The sequence below is a fragment of the Myxocyprinus asiaticus genome, chromosome 17, assembly GCF_019703515.2.
Source record: "Myxocyprinus asiaticus isolate MX2 ecotype Aquarium Trade chromosome 17, UBuf_Myxa_2, whole genome shotgun sequence".
Taxonomy (NCBI): domain Eukaryota; kingdom Metazoa; phylum Chordata; class Actinopteri; order Cypriniformes; family Catostomidae; genus Myxocyprinus; species Myxocyprinus asiaticus.
The window spans coordinates 43,990,203-44,011,780 of record NC_059360.1 but is presented as its reverse complement, the minus strand read 5'-3'; the positions used below and the strand labels follow the sequence as shown (position 1 = coordinate 44,011,780).

At 37.6% G+C, this 21,578-nt stretch overlaps 1 protein-coding gene across 3 annotated transcripts in view; it reads left to right on the top strand.

Moving 5' to 3' along the window:
* The window catches only part of LOC127455490 (neuronal PAS domain-containing protein 3-like), a 425,888-nt gene that overhangs the window by 119,544 nt on the left and 284,766 nt on the right, over positions 1-21,578 (top strand). The window lies entirely within an intron of this gene.

Sequence of the window (21,578 nt, the reverse complement as noted above, 5' to 3'; positions counted from 1 at the left end):
AGTCCCATAGACTTGCACTGCAAGAGAGACTTAAACCATATCTGGTTGTTTTTCCACCAACTTCATCTACTTTCATTGTCCTTGGGGTTGATTTTCATCAAAAGGAACAGATTTCAGTTTTTTTTTTAATTTATTTTCTTTTACATGAGGGTCTCATTAAAACTGATTCGGAAACTTTTTACCAGGCCTTCGCCATTTATTTCTGGTACTTTTTAAATGCCTTTTATGTATAGATTTTATTGTTTTAGCCTTGTCCCAGATGCAAACTTTCAATATTAATCTATGAAAACCCATTATAAGATTACAAATTATTTATTACATGTTTAAAACAGTGGTTTCAAAACAAAGAGTGAAATAAACATAAACTATTTTCATATTATTGTGTGAAAATGATTCTTATCAATTTATCAAAATTATGACTGTCCCACAGTTCAGTCAGGACTGTTGGTATTGGTGGTATGGTTCTGTTCTAAGGCAAACTCGACGCCCATACATGCAGCTCATCATATAATTGTGTGTTAGGATACATAAAATGTTTGCTATGAGACTATACTTTCTAGAAATCCACAGCGCTAACTAGCAAATATCACATAGACTTGGGGGTGGGGTGGGCCAGTAGGCAACAACCTAGCAACCGAATAGCATTACCTCAGCCACCTCCCACAACACCTTAGCATTATGGCGGTGACTCCATGTCAAACACTGCTCGCATCTAAATTGGTCTCTGTTATCATATATTTTGCAGGATTGTTTGGACGAATAATGCATTTTTGTAAGAGGCCTACATGAATGTTTTTTTGCTTGCACAGCTGTCTACAAGAAACTGCGTTACCATGCATTTACCAAACAGTAAAAAGGAATATATAGGCACAGCTTTAAGAATATGCAAAACATTGTTGCTGCAATTTCTGCCATAGAGGAGAAAAAGTAAATTATGCTTACCCTGACAGCATGAATTGATGTTTATGAGATGTTGAATGCAGTCAGCTATGTCAAAATATTATTTTTCACACACTGGCTGTTTGCTTTTGCTTTTGCGTTCGTGTGACTCTTTGGGGTGATGTAATTATCTGTCAATCTCGCTAAGTAAATCACTATGTAAACAGGCGAAGTGTAGCCGACGCAGAAAGAGAGACAGAGGTTTGGTAAATCAGCTCTGGAATGAGGTGGCTGTAGTGGGTCACTTGTTTTTTCTATTCTCAAAATGAAAAGCTACTTAATATTTCATGAGCAACACAGCATTTTCTTAAAAATAAAAGCAGAAGACCCTTGTTTATATCTTTTTTAAGCATCTCAGAAGCAAAGTTTTTCAAATTTTAAAGAAAATATGAGTGGTGCTTGGTTGTGCAAAACTAGCCCCTGTGATGCTATAGAATGCAACAGTTTGGTTCTGGAAGTAAAAATCCCATTAATTTTCTTTCAAAGGGAAATCTATTTTTAGCAATAACATATACAATTTTAAAGACTGTTAAAGGTTGTTAATCAGTTTGTAGCAGGGCGGAGGGCGGGGCCGGGTCGTGATTCCGCACACCCGACCCCTAATAAGGCTGATAAAGCCCGATAGGGATAAGGCCGACCGGAGACGGCAATGTGTCAGAGAGAGAGTTACGGACAGCTGTCTGACACCTGTGTGTTTGTGCTTTTGTTTTAGTTAATCATTAAATATTATTTATATTGTCATGCTGGTTCTTGCCTCCTCGTTTCCATTGATGTGTTACACTGGTGCCGAAACCCGGGAAGGAGGAGGGATGCGCCTTATTAGAGTCCTTGCCACTACCATCCACCCCAACGGAGCAGCCGCGGCCATCCGCCAGGGGACCAAGGATCCCGGCCTCCTGAGAGTGGCGGAACGGCCGCCGACCGCGTGGGGAGCAGGGGCTCCTAACCGACCGCCTGGAGCGGTCAGGGCCGCTGTCAGGGGCGGAGGAGACCCCTACCATCCGCTGAAACGCGGTGTGGTCTGAGACCGCCGACCGCGAGAGGGGAGGGGCTCCTGGCCGACCTCCTGGAGTGGGAGAACTGCTACCAGGGGCGGGGGAGACCCCTTTCGTCCACCAAAAACGCAGCGGGGCGTTCCGTCCACCAGGGGCCGGAGGACTGCCTTCGATCCGCCCGGGGAGGCGCAGCTGTCGTCCACAAGAGGGTGGAGGAGTGGCCGAGGACCAAGCTACGGCGTATCAGAGAACCGGTGAGTAAAATGTTTTTTTTTTTGTCTCTCTCTCTTTCCTCTCTCCCTCCCGCTGCCGCTCCGCGTTGGCCTTTCCCTCTCTTTTTAAATATTATTTATATTATCTTAAGTTGGTACCGGCACCGTTACGGTGTGTATGTACCGTGTTTTTTTGTTAATGTTTCCCTCCCCTTGTCCCCTCCCTCATCCAGGTAGGTGGGGATGACCTGCTGGCAGATGGGGCGGGGGCACCCCGGCCTGAGAGAACGAGGGAGGAATGTAGCAGGGCGGAGGGCGGAGGGCGGGGCTGGGTCGTGATTCCGCACACCCGGCCTCTAATAAGGCAGATTAAGCCCGAGAGGAATAAGGCCGACCGGAGACGGCAATGTGTCAGAGAGAGAGTTACGGACAGCTGTCAGACACCTGTGTGTTTGTGCTTTTGTTTTAGTTAATCATTAAATATTATTTATATTGTCATGCCGGTTCTTGCCTCCTCCTTTCCATCGATGTGTTACACAGTTGTATATGCTTCTGTTGAAGGTGTCAGTCTGCGTTATTTCAACATCATTTAAAAAAATCTGTGTTTAATAGAGGAGTTCCTGGTAAATCTGTGAATCCTGAAGATAAAGATCCACCAATCAGAGAATCCCGGCAACAAGCTGCGGCAAAAGAGCTCTGCAGTGACCGCCCATTTGTGTATATCTAAATATTTTGCAATAAACGTAAAATATTTAGTTTTTATACTTATAATCAACAAGTTTAAATCAATAGTTTTATATTTTTTCCATCGTTTTTGCTTCATGTGATTGTAGTTCATTCCCTTTTTAAATGACTTTCATGAACTCAATTAGAAAAGTAATAGAATACCTCTCCTCCACATAATGCACAATTTCAGGTATCCCTCATGATTGTAGCACAAACAGTGCAGGACACGTTACATACTGAAATGTAATACTTAGTGTTAGAATTTGTTTCATTTAGCAATAGTAATAGTGATACATGCCTTCCCAAACACTTCTAATTAAAAAAAAAAAAAAAAAAAATATATATATATATATATATATATATATATATATAAACTATTTTTTAACATTTCTGAAATTTAATTTGAGAAGTAAAAATTTCTCTTTAACTAATCATCGCCCTGTTCCGTCCCGCGGCTACACGGACCATCTAACGCTCTCGATTCTGAGGACTTTACCCATCATTCTCTGAGGCCTACAGTAGAGGAGCTCTGAGCTCTAATTAAAAGTTAGAAATCATCTCATTATGATGATGAAAGCATTGAAGGAACTTTGGAGAAGTCTAAATGTGTCATCGTTGTAAGGTGGCTCGAAATCAAACCACTTATTTTTCCCCAGCAAATGAGTTACCTTGTCAGGCTGTTCACAGACTCCCTAATGGCCGTTTCCATTAGTGCGACCTCTCAGCGCAGGTACGTGGATTAATCATGCTTTCATTTGGGGTGGAACATCATATGGACTGGAGAAAAGGTAGACTTCAGAAAAAAATTCTGATTAATCAGCTGTAGTTTGATAGATATCAGTCACAGAATACACCATTCAGCCACGTTTTAAGACTGCCTGAACAGCCAGGTTCATTTTCTTAGTCTAGTTTTTTACAATTTAAAATATTTATATTCTTTGATACTTGATTATCAATTTAGGCGAACTATGCAGTGCATTCTAAGTAACTTCTGTAAAGTGTCATATTTTTAAAGTAGAGCTGGACTTGATTTTAATCATTTAAGACTCTATTGGATTGAAACATGTTAGGCTATGATATTGTTTATTAATATTATTTTTCCCCACCCACATGACATTGGAAATGTCGGTTGGGGAAAGATGGAGAAAGCTATTTGGTTTTGAGTATATTCAAAGATATTGAAATTTACAAAAACAGCAACATGATCACATGGTAAATCAACTGTTTCCAAAAGTTAATGTGCCCTGAAATCACCCCATTCAGCCGATTTCTGACAAGCGTCATCCCCCATTTGACATTTTTGCATCAATACAAGCAAGAACACATGTCCTCACTAGCGCTACTGATGACCTCCGAGACATGGGTTCTGGATCCGTGGGAACTAGGAAGTATTTGTGTTCACATAAACAATGCTGAGCGTGATTCTGAGGTTGAATTTTTGCTCTAAAATTAAATTTTCAATCCACTGACAGTTAGGTTTAGGTTTGGGGTTAGAACCCAAAAAGTTAGGGCGTATGGTAAATAAAATACTATAAATTCCTGTTGACTATTATACCATTTACTAAACTAAAAATACAACTCGCTTATGGCGCCACCCTATGGACATTTCACCAGTAAACTTTGGGACGGTTGCACCAGCTATACGTACGTTAGAACTTAGCCTAGTTGTGGTGTAAATGGGCACTAAGTCACAATTTACGCACTACTAAATATTTGAGCGTTGCACCATTAAACTTAGGTAGGACGTAACTCTACGTATAAACTAAATATTTACGGCAGACTCTGACCAGGAGTAACTGATGGAATAAAAAACAGAATGATATTTAATGACATCAGTGAGCTCATGTTTTGCGTGACAGACTTCAGTCGTTTCGACATATATGATGGTGTTGGCATTTACACCCGTTTGAATTTACGAGAGAGAAATTTTTTTTTACTTTTAATAAATGTACTCTTCAGTTTGAAACCAATCTAATGGTGCCGTTTTCAGGATGCGTCGCCCGGTGTCAAGTTTCAACACATTCAAAATATATATAATATATTAAAATGAATAAATGTCTATTTTTCCAGCCTGTTGTATTAGTATTTATTTATCACCCCTTATTTATTTTAGATAAGGTTCCTATATATTGTTATTTACACAGGGCAAATATACTATTTATTAAATCTACTTTTATTACATATCGTATTTTAATGGGGATATAATTTATTACAGCTGACAGTTACGTGAGCAAACAAGGTTTGAACATCAACCATAAGGAGATCAAACTGAAATTCACGGCTTTTTAACACTTCTGTGTACAAATTTGAAGACTGCTTATTGGATCATTACAAGTAAACGTCATATTATGCAACTACGCATTAGGTCTTAACTAGTAGGTCTAGAGCTTACAACCTACTAGTTAAGTCTTGCCTTAAGAACAGGTGGTGCAACTGAATTAAGCACTGACTTACAAACTAACTAGTAGTTACTAAGCCCTTAGTGTGAACTTTACATCCCAACTTACGTGAGAACTTACGCACAGCTGGTGCAACCCTACCCTGGAGCTCACATGTGCCTATACGTTCAACAACACTTACAGCTTCAGCCACTGGGGGCAGTGATTCTAATTTTGGTAAGCACAGACCGATCTCAGCAGAATAACTTTTTACCTACTGTTGCCGAATTCAGTCTGGAAAACAGTTTTTTTCTTCTTAACGTATATTGATCAATCGAACAATAAAACAGAGACATTTTTTTTAAGGAAGTGGATAAAGTTTATTTGGATTTCCTTGGGTCTTTAAAGTCAACATTAAACCATAGACTAAGGCTACATCCACATTAATCTGGATAAATTTGGAAAATGGTGTTTTCATTTTTGAAAACGCTCTCCGTTTACACTGCCTTTTTTAGCGTTTTCCAAAAGTTGGTCCTCCACACTTAAATGTATGAAAACTCTTAAATCCAATTCTGAGTAAACTTCATGCTGCCTTTAAAGGAATGCAATGTGAAGGTTGTACAAAGCAACATTTACCTTTAACAACGCTATCAAAGTGGATAGCAGGCACAACAACGCTGCTACAACATGGGCTGACATCTTGAATGTTTTGGGTTGAATGGATCACATGACTGCATCACATGACAACAAATACGACATTGTTTTCAGATATCTCCATTTCCCCTGTCCACACTACAAAGCGAAGACAACATTTTCAAATGTATCCTCTTGGGAGAATATTTTCGAAAAGCTCAAAAATGCTGTCTCAATGTGGACGGAAGGCCAAAATGTAGAGAAAAAGATGCAGTTTACGGTATTAAACTAAAACATATTAGTGTGGACATGGCTTAACTTCATATCTGCGCTATTAGACTAAGGTTTTATCAATTCTTGTTATCGATACTTGTGTGTTTAGCGATTTGGACAAACGAAGGAACCTTGGAACCAATGTGTCTGGTGAATGGCAAATGAAAATGAACGGGAGGAGCAGAAACTGTTAAAGATTACGCCATAGAAGCATTTGTCAGATTGCTTTTGGTTCTGACTGAACTATTTCATTGGGCAATAGTGGGAGATATGGGCTGTTTATATTGGCCTTACGTTACCCTCCGTCCTTGCTCACATTATCTGTCTAGCACTTTCTCACCATCTTTGAAAATTTCAGGCAATTTTCTGGACTAACTTTCACATCACTCTGTCCATTATGGCTAACTTTTATCTTATTTCAATGACACAGTAGTATTTCATTTTGTGTTTTAAACTTTAAAGGGAGATTTAAAGGAGTTATGTAATTAGGGGTCACTAAAGAACTATGAAGAAGATATTGTCACTTTTCCATTTACAGTATTTCAGATGATGGTTAGCAAATAATCCCAGGTACTGCAAGCAAGCTGTACAAATGAATCAAGTTGCAGTGGGATGTTAGATACTTCACCTTAATGTATATCTAACAACATAAACTAAATGAAACAAACTGTGTTTAAAGTTTTTGTTCCCTGTAGCTCAACTATAAGTGCATGGCGCTAGCAACGGCAATATCATGGGTTAGATTCCCAGGGAACACACTAACTGAAAAACTGTATGCACTGTAAGTCGCTTTGGATAAAAGCATCTGCCAAATGCATACATTTAAATGTTGGTCAAACTAGACCATATTAAAAAAATAAATAAATAAAAGAGAGAGAGAGAGAGAGTGAGAATTTGTCTCTCATAAACTTGCAATAACATGCTTCAATAATATGCTTCGCTTTACACCATGTAGGTGGTGCAGGCTATTGGTTAATGTTATTTCAGCTATTGGTTATTCAGGCATTGTTCAGCCTTTCTTAAATTTTGACATTAATTGGCAATACATCACATTACTGAAGTAAAATGGGTTGTGAATGCCGATGACTTACATCTGTCTACTCAGTTGAACGAGTTCATCCGTGGTGTACCATTTGGATTGTTTGTTGCCATTTCTTTTTTCTTTTCTTTTTTTGACAGGTCTAAATATAGAAATCATATTCTCAGCAGGGACTAATTTGAGTTCTTAATCGTGTCCAGACCCAGTGGATTTGGTCTTTCAGCAGGCCACCTGTCGAACACATTAGAAGGGTGTTTTTCAGGGCAGATGGAGAGAGGGAATCTGTCCTTGTCTTAAATATTCCATCAAACCGTGTGGACAGTCTCAGGCCTGCCAGAACACTGCTGCTCACACAGATTACTCAAACTACCTCCAGCTGTAAAGACAGCCAGCCGAAACCATCTCTGTATGTTCTGTATTTGTGAAACAAAGCACTTGAAAGTTGCCAAACAACATTAGGCAGAAGAATTGAGACAACATTTTGAGGGCCTGCATTTCCTTTTTAACAATATGAGTGAATGCCACACAGCCTGTGACAAACATATTTCATTCCATATTTCAAATGATTTTTCCATTCTCAATGCATGATTTAAAATAAATCATTGTACTATAATGCAGGAAAAAAAAAAAAAAATATATATATATATATATATATTATGTATACAAAATAAGTACATACACAGTACTGCATTTGTGTAGCGTGACCAGTGAAGCCTTATTCCCAAACAAATGACTCTTACTAGCCGGTTCTTTTGAATCTACAGCACGGAACATACAGCACAAACAATGTAGTCTGATTCCTGAATTAATGACTCTAATTACCTGGTTCATTTGAATCTACAGTGCAAAACATACAGTACGACCAGTGTAATCTGATTCCTGATTGAATTACTCTTGAGCCGGTTCACTTGAATCTACAGTGTGATACATACAGTGTGACCAGTGTAGTCTTATTCCCAAATGAATGACTCTGATGAGCCGGTTCATTTGAATCTACAGTGTGAAGCATACAGCACGACCAGTGTAGTGTGATTCCCTAATGAATGACTTTAATGAGCCGGTTCGTTTGAATCTACAGCTCAAAACATACAGCGTGACCGGTGCGATAACTGAACAAATGACTCTCATTAGCCGTTCATTTGAATCGACAGTGCAAAACATACAGTGTGACCAGTGTGGTTCGCTAACGAATGATTCTTATGAGGCGGTTCATTTGAATCTACAGCTTGAAACATACAGCGCGACCGGTGCGATAACTGAACAAATGACTCTCATTAGCCGTTTATTTGAATCGACAGTGCAAAACATACAGTGTGACCAGTGTGGTTCGCGAACGAATGATCCTTATGAGCCGGTTCATTTGAATCTACAGCTTGAAACATACAGTGCGACCGGTGCGATAACTGAACAAATGACTCTCATTAGCCGTTCATTTGAATCGCCAGTGTAAAACATACAGTGTGGTTTGCGAACGAATGATTCTTATGAGCCGGTTCTTTTGAATCTACAGCTCAAAACATACAGCTCGACCAGTATAGTGCGATTCCAGAATAAATGATTCTTATGAGCCCGTTCATTTGAATCTACAGTGTGAAACATACAATGATTCCTACTGAATGAATTACTTTTATCAGCCTGTTTTTTAGTGAATAAACAACTTACTGAACCACAAATTAATTTAGTCTCGTCCGGCTTGAAATGAGCCAAGAATTCAGAACAACAACTGGATGGTTGTTGTTATGACAATGTGAAGTTAAAGATACACATTATTGTTGAGTTTTGATAACGTACTACTGAGGACAGTAAATCCAATAAGAACTGCAAATATTTCTACCTCAAAAGTACTAAAAGAATCGTTCATGGAACTGTTACCGATCTTTCAATTCCTTACGATTCACATCACTAGTCAATATTCTAGTGTACACTTAAAAGTTGACAAAACAAACTTTCAGCAGATGAACGCATTTTAATTGTCATGAAAATAATGTTACAATGCAACAATTCCTAATCTTACAAAAACATGCTTCATTTTCATTATGCAAATATAAATTCGTACTAATTTCTTATGATCCTGGGGTGAAATACAGTATGAACCGGACATGTTTTTGTGAGATTCACCCATAGCTGCCAACAAAACAGCCCTATTTAACTTCTGCCCCTCTCTTTAGAAATCTTGTGATCGTGTGTTTTCTTAATCATTCATGCTGGTCTTTAAAACCCAATTGCTTAATTACTCGGCTCCATATCGGATTAGAACTTGACGTAAGGGCCTCATAAAGTCACTTTCTTCTAATGAAGGCCCAGAGACAAATGAGCACTGTCTCTGAAACCAGAGGAATAACAGGAAGACATAGAGAGGAAATAGATGAAGAGACTCACCAAGTGTTGGTGTCTCTGAAGCCTTTGATTCGGTGACAGATGGGAAATTATCGGGAAAATGCAAGCTAGCTCCACTTCAGCACATAAGCTTTATGTGTATGCACACACATGGCACCTGAATTATCACTACGTGTCGGATTTCATGCTGTGAATGATCACAGTCATGCTAATATCACAATTTGTAGTTTCATTTATAATTTACCACCAGTACTTTCCCATAGGGAAGAACAATAACAAATTTGATCTAATAGGAGATTTAATATCTCAGCAATGAGGTGAAATGGAGAGCAAATGCAGACTTGTGCTTGTCTCCTGCATTTCAGACAAGGAAATCTCAACCATTTCTATAACTGTGCTCAGATTTGTCAAGATTCCAGAGTCTGCAATTAAAAGTCAGAGAATTTCTCATCAAATACTTCCAAGACCAAACTATCTGAATTATGTGACCCACATTAAATGTATAGCTCTATACTGTTACTGTATTTCAACAGTTGTCTTGGTTGAAACATCTGAGACAAAGTTAATAATGTAAATAAAACACACTGTAACTAAGTCAAGATGTCATGATAAATCTAAATTTATAGATCTGAATCTTGCTCTTGTCACCAGTAATGCTGATGTCATGTTTTAGCACTACTAGTAAAAAGGAAAACACTCTATATACTGTATGTCTATATTTTGAAACATTTATTTTCTAGCCTGAACTATTTCTACAGTCACTGAAACACCCATTACAGTACATCTTATTGGTCTCCTTTACCTTGAAGTGTCCTGTGACGTCTTGTCACCCTGATTTGGACCTGATGTGAAAAGCAATAATGCCTCATTCCCGTGGATAAGAGCTCGCCATAGCTGGCAATATCCTTTATAGTGGCTCTATGATAATAATATGGCTGATATTGTAGAGGCACTGGAAGTGCTGGCAGTGTGTTAACCATATGAATTCTGATTAGAGCTCAGATAGCGGCCGCCCCATTCCCGCTCCTTTATCATTCTCAAAGCAGTGCACTGTCTCACCAAGTGTTTTATTAGCACATTATACAAATTGCACATGCAACAAACACCATAAATAACAGCAAACACAGGTAAACAAACACACTGTGGAGGTGTACACACTAGCTTGATAAATAAAGAACAATGGGTTGAGACAATAAATTGAAAAGTATTTACTGGTGCAAAATTCACCCTGTCAGCAAAACGCTCTAGCATTGGATGTCTAAAAATATCTACCGTAACTATATTAAGGGGAGGTGCTACAGGCATAAAGGATGATTTTGAAAGGGTTTAACACTTTTGGACTTTAACTAATTTGAACTTTCTGCAATATTTCACAAATGACCAAACATCCAAAATAATATTCATAATATAATATAGTATAATATAATATCATATAATATCTTTATTTAATGATGATGCTCTTATATTAAACACAGTGTCTCATGTTTCGTTATAGGCATTGACCCCTAATTTTTGATTTTACTTCAATAATTATATTTCTGTTCATTTTCAGTAAGATTTATTTTTCTCTTGGAATTTTACCTTTAAAAAGGGGGCAAAAAGCATGGTCATTTACATCACAAAGTGTTTAATTAAATATTTTGTTAAATAAATATTTTAACAAAAGGGTCTGACAATTACTAACCAACAAAAATATTATTTACATTTTTTTTTATTATTCAATTAAATTATTAATTAAAAAAATAATTAAAACAAAAAGTTGACATTTTTATAAAAATATATTATTAATATAAATGTTATTTGTATAGTACCTTTCCAACATGAATATGCTTTTTATATCAGGACTTAAACAGGGTTCCCGTGGATCCTCAAAAAGTCTTAAAATGTCTTAAATTCAGTTTTCCAAAATTTAAGGTCATAAAAAGTCTTAAATATCTTAAATGATACAACAAAAGTCATAATTTTTATTTAAAGAGGTCTTAAATTTGGGGGCGAAAAGACAGGAATCGTGATATGACCTAATGTGATTATCAAACCTCAGAAGAATATGATTTAATTAAATAAATGCATGCGCTGCATCCTTCAAAGTGAAAACGCAGCACTGTTGTATTTTCTCCATGCATGCGGGGGCTTGTGAGTGTTTTCTGCTGTTGCAGAGCAGTTCACAATCATTAGGACATATCAGAAATTTATGACAAGCGATCACTAATTATCACCTGTTGATGATGACAATATAGTGTTGATGAAATATGACAAAGTTTACTTTTAATTGTTGTTTATATTGTAATACATTGTAGATTAATGTAGGAGTGCACATTTTATATCCCTAATTTGTTTGAATGAGCAGCTGGACGCAGTGAAGCGCAGACATTTCAAAATAAGAGTCCTCGATGTATTTCAAAGTTAAAGTGCCTTTAAAGTTAAAAGTTCCATGGTATGAATCAAATCCCCCCCATAAAGTGCATCTGGAATTGAATTAAATTTGGACTCTTGTAGCATTTGTCTAGCCCACCCCATCACAGGAAGGAAAGACTAAGAACATTTAATATAGGCTACCAGTTAAAAAAAAAAAAAAACTTCTTTCAACACATTATCGAATCATCACAATCCAATATCGGTCGACCTCTAATTATTTTATTTTTTTATGATGGTACATAAACCATTTTTAATGTGATATATATGTGGAAAACATGTCTTAAGTATTTGAAACTTGCATACAGCCTACCCTGTTTTACTGATAAGCCATGTTAAGGCCATGTTGAATGTCTGTTTAAGTAAGAGTCTGTGATTCATGATTTATATTGAGATTGTGTGGGTTTGTTTTGTTATGGGGATACGGTATTTATTTTATTTGTTCAGGTCTTGAAAAGGTCTTAAAAATTCTTAAATTTGGTTTTAAAAACTCTGCAGCAGCCCTGTTAAAAGTCAAAGAAAGTGAACGCTTAAAAATAAATATTATTAAAAACTAAAAACTAGAAGTATAAAAAAATATAAAAAAAGTATAAAAAAATTAAAAACTAAATTATATATATATATATATATATATATATATATATATATATATATATATATTATATATTCAGTATGTAACATTTTTTCAGTGTTAAAATAATTTCTTTTATCTCAGCTTAATATGCAGAGACAACTATAAGTAAGCCATATATAGGTTAATTGTCTTAAAAACTGTAAACACTGTGTCTCTGTGGCACTATAAATATTCCTATCTGACTGTTTGAACAACTGCAGGTGAGGGGCGTATTCAGAAAGCTGTTTTGAAAACAGAGTTTATTTTTGCAATTCCGTTCGGTGGTGCTAGTGTCGCAGAAATTACATACTTTAAAAATTAAAACAAAAATATAAGTAAACCATTCATTTGCACAAAAAAAATAAATAAAAAAAAAAATAAAAAAAATTGAACAGTAATAACAGCTTTAAAATTTCATTACATGCTTTTTTAACAAAGTGGATTTTAATATGAACATTTGTGCCTATATAATAAAATGGTGCCTAATCTGTATATTTTAAAAGTTTAAGGGCCCTATTTTAAGAGTGCAAGTGTTATGCGCAGGGCAATGTCTTAAGTCATAAATGCAAAGTCAATGGGCATGGCCATGAAGTTTTGGTATTTTCGTGCAAGCATCGTGCATGCAAGGCACTAATCGGTCAAGGGAGGTTCTTCTTAGGTCCTGTCTCCATCCTATACAGTCCATTCCCTGTCCAGCACCAGCTATATAAACAAAGACAGCACATTCATAAGAAGTTGGTAGTGTAAATGGACTGTACACAATGAATTAGTAGAAATGTGGATGTACATTATTTTGCGCATTAACTGCATCCTTGTTAAATGGGACACGCTTATTTTACACGCATGGAAAATGTGGTTCATATGAATGTAGGCTCTGTTAAATTACAGAGAATGTAAATATTATTAATCATTTTCATCTACTGACACACAAATCATGGCTAGTATTAACAGTGATTGTATCGGCATGCATTTCACTTCTGCCAGTTGACAATTAAATTCATGTATTGAAACACAAAAAAATTTAACCAAAAATATTTCTAAATTCAAATTTCCCTTCAAATGAAACGAAAATATGATCAAAATAACAAAGTAGCCAAACATTTTACTCTTTTCCAGCTTCTTCCACCGGCCGACCGTGACTCTCAACATCAGGTGGAAAAATATTAGTCAAAATGAAATCATAAATACAATTGTAAATGTACAAGAATAATATGATCATAATTCATGATACATATAAATATAACAATAAAAATAATAATTGAAAAAAATAAACCATGACCTCTAGAAAGTTTAATACAAATCTCATAATTTTTTTTGTTTCAACAAACGGCTTCAACAGCGATCATTAAGGACATAATTTTATGTTCTGTACTCTCAGAATTTGGACATGAACTTTATTAGCACCTGTTGGTGAAATCTCCAAACTGCAAATGCAGGAACTGAATTTGGACTTTGCGCTGAGGTAAGAGGTGGTATTGAAATGACCAAATTCTTAGGAAAATAGCAAACTGTGCTTTGCGCCACTTCATTTACATACGATAAACCCACAGTTTGCATGCCTATGCCCACAGTAGCGCAAACACTCCCACCCATGCCCACTTTCACTTTGCGCTGGCACGAAAATTGCACTTAGAATTAACGCTCTCATGGAAATTGGATAAGACGTAGTACACGGTTGTTGCGTGAAGCGCTGCGATTTGCCCTAAATGTCTAAAGTCATAATACAAAAAATCTTGTTTTTATGTGTACTTTATTTCTAATAAAGCAAAGTTTAATTTTGATTAAAGAAAATTTAAGAAAAAAGTGCTTATATTCACCTGTAGTATCTCCTCTTAATTCTGATTTGCTGCATTTCTGTAAACCCACCATGACTGCAACTTAAACAGGGCGAAAACGCAAGCAGGTGCAATTTTACAGGCACATTGAACATTAGAGGCAGGCATAATCTGTAAAGAGAAAAACCATGAAATAAGCCCAGCTTCTGTAGCAAGTTGTTCAGGGTGCATTTTTCATGATTATGCTGGTTGTACAGAGACCTTTATGAATCAGTAGTCAGTTTGTTGCAGCTTTGGCTTAAACCGACTGTGATGACAAGAGATGGCTCTCTCTCTCTGTCTCTCTCTCTCTCTCTCTTAACCGTTTTTGTTTTCCTAAACAATGATTGTCATCAGCTGCAAATCTGAACATGTTCCAAATCAAGGCAATCTGAGAGCTCCTCTGCATTGTGCATCAATTATTTAGCTTATGTTGCTTTGTACAAACAAGCTCCCCTGGTGGAGGGATGGGTGCCTGCGCACAGCCAATTACTTCAAAATGTTTCGCTCATTCATTATTGAGGCTGTAAATCTTGTACAGGTTGTTGTGGGTCTGACCCGGTGTGGAGTCCGGAGCGCAGTGCTTTGATCAGAGCCCAGCTGACTGGAATGGAAGGGGCCCAGACTCTGTGCTCCTGATGTCGGCAGGAGAAGAGCACTGGTGTTGCTGTTTCTCCATGGGTCTGTGGGCTTCCAGGAGCCATGGTGGGTAATTAGACTGGTGAGGTTGATCTCAGAGCTGTGTGGGCATATCGTACCCCACGACATGCCCTTATCAGAACTAATGGCCCTCCTCTCAGGCTCTCTGCCCTCTGCCATGCTGTCTGTTTGCTTGGCGCGGCTGCTAAACGGCAGGAGGTGGATGTGAATACATGCATATGAAACATAAAACACAAACACGTACAGCTTAGATTTGGACAGGTGCTGAGGCCTTTGTGTTCTTTTTAGCTGGCATCTAGATTGCTAGGTTGTTAGGTTGCTAGTAAAGGCCTATTCACACCAAATTTCGTGCTATTTGGTGCTTAGAGATGCAGAACAAATAGGTTGAAGTCGGCACTACCTTTAATTCCTCAACACAAAACAGTTTAATTTTTGCTGTTCATGTCTGAAAAGGGGTGATGATTGCCTAATGATTAACGATCTGGGATAGTAATACAAAAGTTGCAAGTTAGAAAACAGGCAGACATGTTTCCTAGTCGCTGTTAAGCAAGACTTTAAAAACCTGGCCTATCCTTGCAGTTGAGTAACTCAGTTTGTTTTGAATTTGGAAAATTGAATAAAGCATTCTGGCAGGTCAAAATGTGACTCTGATCTGAAGGTTGACTTTGTTTACTTTGCTGAAAGGCTTGTTTATTTTATGATATTATCACATTACTGTAACCTTTGTCTTTACAACAACACTGATCCAAGTATTTTGTTTTCTTTTTTAAACATGCCCTTGTGTTTCTACTTTTTTCTAATGCCTGTCTGAGAACATCGACTTCATCACAAACAAGCATCAGGATTTGAATGTAGTGTGTTTTTGTAGAGTGGGAGCTTTGACTTGAGATATGATTTATAGAGAAAGCGAGTGAGAGAGAGAGAAAGAGAGGTCTCATTCTGTCTCGGGCTTGGTGGGAGGCCAGGCGAAGTGAAGTGAGCTGTTTGGGGGACGGGTCGAGGGGGGGAAGAAGGGGATTGTGGGAAAGGAGAAGATGGCGTTGAGCCTTGGCTCAAGTAATTGTGTGGCTCCCAGGTGATGAGGGCTTTTATGCCATTAACAGTGTCTGTGCCTCCACAGAGCGTGCCAGCTCTTTAACGAGACAGCGCTGCTAATTTCACAGCTAATACTGAACCGTTCCACCTCAACGGGCCGCCCGCAGCAGGTGCAGCAGGGAAACGGCTGGGAGGGAAGGTGGAACTGTGTGTGAGAGAGAGAGAGAGAGAAAGAGAGAGAAACAGAGAGAAAGAGATGAGGAGAAAATGACCATTGTGCTTCAGCTAGTCAGGTGGTAATTTTTTATCTCTTTTTGATTGAAGCTTTGGGTTTCAGACATGAAGCTGGTTTAAAAGGAAGTTAAAGGAGGAAATTGCATTATTGCAACCTTACGGTCAGATTGTTTGTTCACCTTATAAATGTATGGTCAGTTGAGATTATTTGGATCAGAGCATATTGTTTGTGTGTTATACAAATATGATATTTTTAGTTTTGGCCAGCAGTTGGGCAATTTTTAAGATTTTTGGTATCTGGCGATAATTAGGCATTTTGAGATTTCCGATATCGTCCAATATTTAGGTATTTTGAGATTTCTGATATCCAATATTTGGTCATTTTGAGACTGAGTTTTGGCCAATATTTGGGCATTTTAAGATTTTCTGTATTGGCCGATATTTTGGCATTTTGATGTGTTCAGATTTGGCGGATATTTGGGCATTGTAAGATTTTTGATATTGGCCAATATTTGGGCATTTTGAGATTTTCATTTTTGGCCGATATTTGAGCATTGTAAGATTTTTGGAATCAAACGATAATTAGGCATTTTGAGATGTCCGATATCGTCCAATATTTTGGTATTTTAAGATTTCCGATATCCAATATTTGGTCATTTTGAGACTTTGAGTTTTGGCTGATATTTGGGCATTTTAAGATTTTCTGTATTGGCCAATATTTTGCCATTTTGAAATTTTCGGTGTTGGACGATATTTGGGAATTTTGAGATTTTCGGTTTTTGCTGGTGTTTTGGCATTTTGAGATTTTCAGTATTAGCCAATATTTGGGCATTTTGAGATTTCCGATACTGTCCAATATTTGGGTATTTTGAGATTTTCAATATTATACAATATTTGATCATTTTGAGATTTTCAGTTTTAGGCCATGTGACAAGGAAGAGGGCGGGGCCGGGCGGGGCCGTGACTATGCACGCCCGGCCCCCAATCGGGCTAATCAGCCGAGGAGAGGGATAAGGCCGATCCGGATGCGGCAGTTCGGGAGAGAGAGAGCTACAGGCAGCTGCCCTGTATGCGTTTTCAACTCCTTGACACGATGTTTTAAAGCGTATTGTTTATGCTGCGAGCCGCTAAAAACGGAGCAAGATCTCGACCTAAGGGGCTGTTCACACCGAACGCATTTTTGCACACATCCACACATTTTTTACGTTTTTATATGTTAACGTGTTAGATGGACATCTTGGACCATTTTTCCATTTCTCGCTGCGTTCTGGTTTCAGTCTTAAATTCAACAAAATATTGTTTCTATATTGGATATTGTACAGTGTCTCCTAGCTTTTACTTTACATGTGTTAGATTTGGTCTTATCAAAGGAGATTTTTTTACACAATATTGTTCTTTTGGCTCACATGTGAGAATTTGGGAAAGTGAAGGCAGGGTATTTTGTGTTGGCGATTTGGCTTTTCAGGCATTGCTTTTGCCATGTAATCGCATTGCTTGTGGCTTACCTGTGCCGCCCCCAATGGGTTTATTCACAGCTAACGGGATTTGCTTCGGTGCACAGATCTGGCGAGCTTGTGGCTTTCCACAATTAATTACACACTGACAGCTGATCAGTGCTGACAAGCCCACCCTCTGATCATAAGAGAGGGGCCCCTGCAGGCTCCCACGGACCCCTACACGGATCTGCTGCTCACATGATATAAACCAGCTTACCACAGAACCACACTGACCAGTGCACAGTTGGTCTGGTTTGATCATTGATCAGTTTGCATGTCTTCAGAAGACTTGTAGTATAGTGGATGAGTCATATTGACGATTTTACGATACTTTTATTTCCATATTTGTCATTTTTTGGAGCAGTATGTATGCAGATGTAAATGATGAGAGAATTTTCATTTTGGGATGAACTATTCCTTTAAGAGCACATATGTTAGATGGATATTCCAAGATACAATGTTATTGGATTTCCTTGATTTCTTCTCTCCTTTAAAGTTTGACGGTGGTCTTAAATTTGAACGCATATTTTATCATAGTGAGTGTTTTAAGGTTTCAACTGAATGCATGCAAGTGGCAACACATAAAGGATACATTCAGGTGTCTGTGTTTAGAATGAATTCCTATAATTGTTTGATTCAGTTTCATTGCACTAGATTTTAATATTTGTGTAAATGTAGGTGCAGTGTTTGTTGCTGCTCAGTAAATGGTTGTGTTTCCACAGTGAGCTTGTTACCTCATCTCTCTCTCTCTCTCTCTCTCTCTCTCTCTCTCTCTCTCTCTCTCTCTCTCTCTCTCTCTCTCTCTGTGGTGCTCTGACACAAGTTTCACTTTGTACAAGCAACACTGTGACCTTTTACTTTGACAACCTCTCTTTGTCCAGCCCGTCAGGTCACCCTTGTGCTTTTAAACAGCCAATCACATGCCTACAACCCATCTGACATAGCACACATCTGCAGGGCTATAAGAAAGCATTGAGATGTCATGTCTATTTGAAGATAAAAAGAAAAGCACTGTGGGATTATTAAACCCAAGCAAACATGAGGAAAACTGCATTTTTCTGACTCACATTTGGTCTGCATTTTGAGATTTTCAAGCTTGCTTACTCTAAAAAAAATTGCATTAAAGGGATAGTGGTTATTTACTTACCCCAATGTTGTGTCAATCTAGTTTTATTTTCTTTCTTCCACGAAGCACAAAAGGAGAGGCTGACAGATGCTGATTTTGATTGCCAAACTCAAAAAAGCATAGTGTGAGAAACAAACCTAAATTTAAAGCAATAGTTCACCCAAAAAAGAAAATTCTCTCATCATTTACTCACTCGCATGTCATCCTAGATGTGTATGACTTTCTTTCTTTTTTTCTGCAGAACACAAAAGAAGATTTTTGGAAACATTTCTCAGCTCTGTTGGTCCATACAATGCAAGTGAATGATGACCAAGACTTTGAAGCTCCAAAAAGCACATAAAGGGAGCATAAAAGTAATCCATAAAACTCCACTGGTTTAATCCATATCTTCTGAAGTGATTCAAACAATTTTGGGTGAGAGCAGACCAAAATGTAACTCCTTTTTCACAGTACATCTCAACATCACCAGCTTCCTTGGCGATCATGATTTCATGCTGGATTACACTTCCTAGCACTCTGCGCATGCATCATGGTTATGGATTAAACTACTGGAGTCATGTGGATTATTTTTATGCTGCCTTTGGAGCTTCAAAATTCTGGACCCCGTTCACTTGCATTGTATGGACCTACAGAGCTGAGATATTCTTCTAAAAATCTTTGTTTGTGTTCTGCAGAAGAAAGTCATATACATCTGGGAAGGCATGAGGGTGAGTAAATGAGAGAATTTTCATTTTTGGGTGAACTATCCCTTTCAGTTATTAAACATCTTTCACTCTGCTGGAACTCTTAATTATCATTTGTGTGTTCAATTAAAAAATGGGGCATGAGATTGGGGGTGATTAAATGGTGACAAAATTTTGGGTTAACTATTTCTTTAAAGTTGATTATTTTTATTTAGAAGAACTGTGGGTAATTTTAGTCAGAATGGGAAAAAAATCCTTCCAACATGGAACATTACAATTTAGATTTTATTGTTAACAAAAAGTGTGCATTTTTATTACATTTATGCCTAGTTATCTGTTGTTGTGACTCTACGGTTTATTAAAACATTTTACAATTATTTCTGTCGCCCTCTCAGCTCCACCACTTTCCTCTTCCGTCTAAATAAACATCCTTCTTTGCGAGCTCTAAAGCTAAACAAAAAGAGAGTCTAAATTGCTTTTAGCTGAGGGTGAGTGGTCTTTGTGAAAGTGTATAGTGAATTGAGTTCTGAGCATTATGAGAGTGTCTGCCACTTTATGTTATTGTCAAAAGACAAGAGGGACAATTCACTGTGAAAAGTGGCCTTCGAGAAAGCCTTAAGATGGGTTTACAAGGCCATTGCTAGACAGGCGGTCAAAAGGAACGAGTTCATTCCAGAAAAGGATTATCCACAGGGCTTCACCTTGTCTAATTTGTAGGTATTATTATTATTATTATTATTATTATTATTATTATTATTTTTAAGGTAAAACAAATTTGATTGGAGGCACAGATTTACAGTTAACAATGATACTTCAAATATTATTGCATGTTAAGGAGAGGTGTGCAGTTTGTTTTCTCAGTGACTCATTTTGTCCTGGTGGATGATAAAACTGGCAATAAAACTTTCAAATCATAAAAATGGTATTATGTGGCTCGTTCCGCATAACGCCGCAGTTCCAAGGTGAAATGCCCACTAAGTGATGCTAAAAGCAAGTTAAATGTTCTCTCAAACAGATGTTTAGGTTTTTAAAGGGGCACTCAGTAACTTTTGTCTTTGTGTTATCTTGGACTTATACTGACACCTAGCAGCTTGGATGCAGCATCATTTAAAATCAATAGTTTTCAGTTTCAGACGCCATTGTAGAAATGTAGTATTCACAGTCAGCCATGATTACTTTAATCAATGAGTGAAAGTGTCAAATAACAGGACGGTTACTGAGATTAAGTGAGTAGTATTCGACTGGTCATGTGATTCTAACATGGCAGCCCCCATGTGTGGACCCTCTCCATGTAGAATAAAACAGCTTTTATAAGGTTACTGATATGACTGGAGTCTTCATTTTAATGTGAGTGGTCATGATTTCCTACATATACTGCAAAATTACAATTCATGTCTTTAGGAGTTAAACTTTTTTAATGAGGAAAAAATTACTGAGTGCACCTTTTACCACCTGAGACCCCCATGTGACTGCTGTGTGCAGTTTCCATTTCCATTTTTGATATGTAACTAGTAGCACCTAATAAACAAGCAAAAAAAAAAACCAAAAAAAAAAACCATCAAATTGTCTATTATGTTTCCAGGAGTGTTGGTTATTCAAGCTTTAGAGACATTACAGACATTACATCAGAAATTAGCATAAATAATTCTTATTCAAAGTTATGTCCAGCATCATCCAATCACTGCCAAACATAAAATTCTGCATTATAAAATTCTGAATCTACAGTATGTACTGATTATCATTGTCCCATGTCTGCCAAACATCATCTGCAGCCTGAAACTGAACTTTTGGTCGGATTTTAGAAGTGAATGCACTTAGTTGTATAGAAAGCTATATGATGCTCCCTTGCCCCCTATTTAGTGAATGACTTAACCTCCAGTGTGCTGTCTGTCTGCACTGGTCTCAGAACAGTTTGAAATGCACCTTATTTTCATCCTAACTCCATATAAAGCCTCTGAAAGCAAAATTGTTCA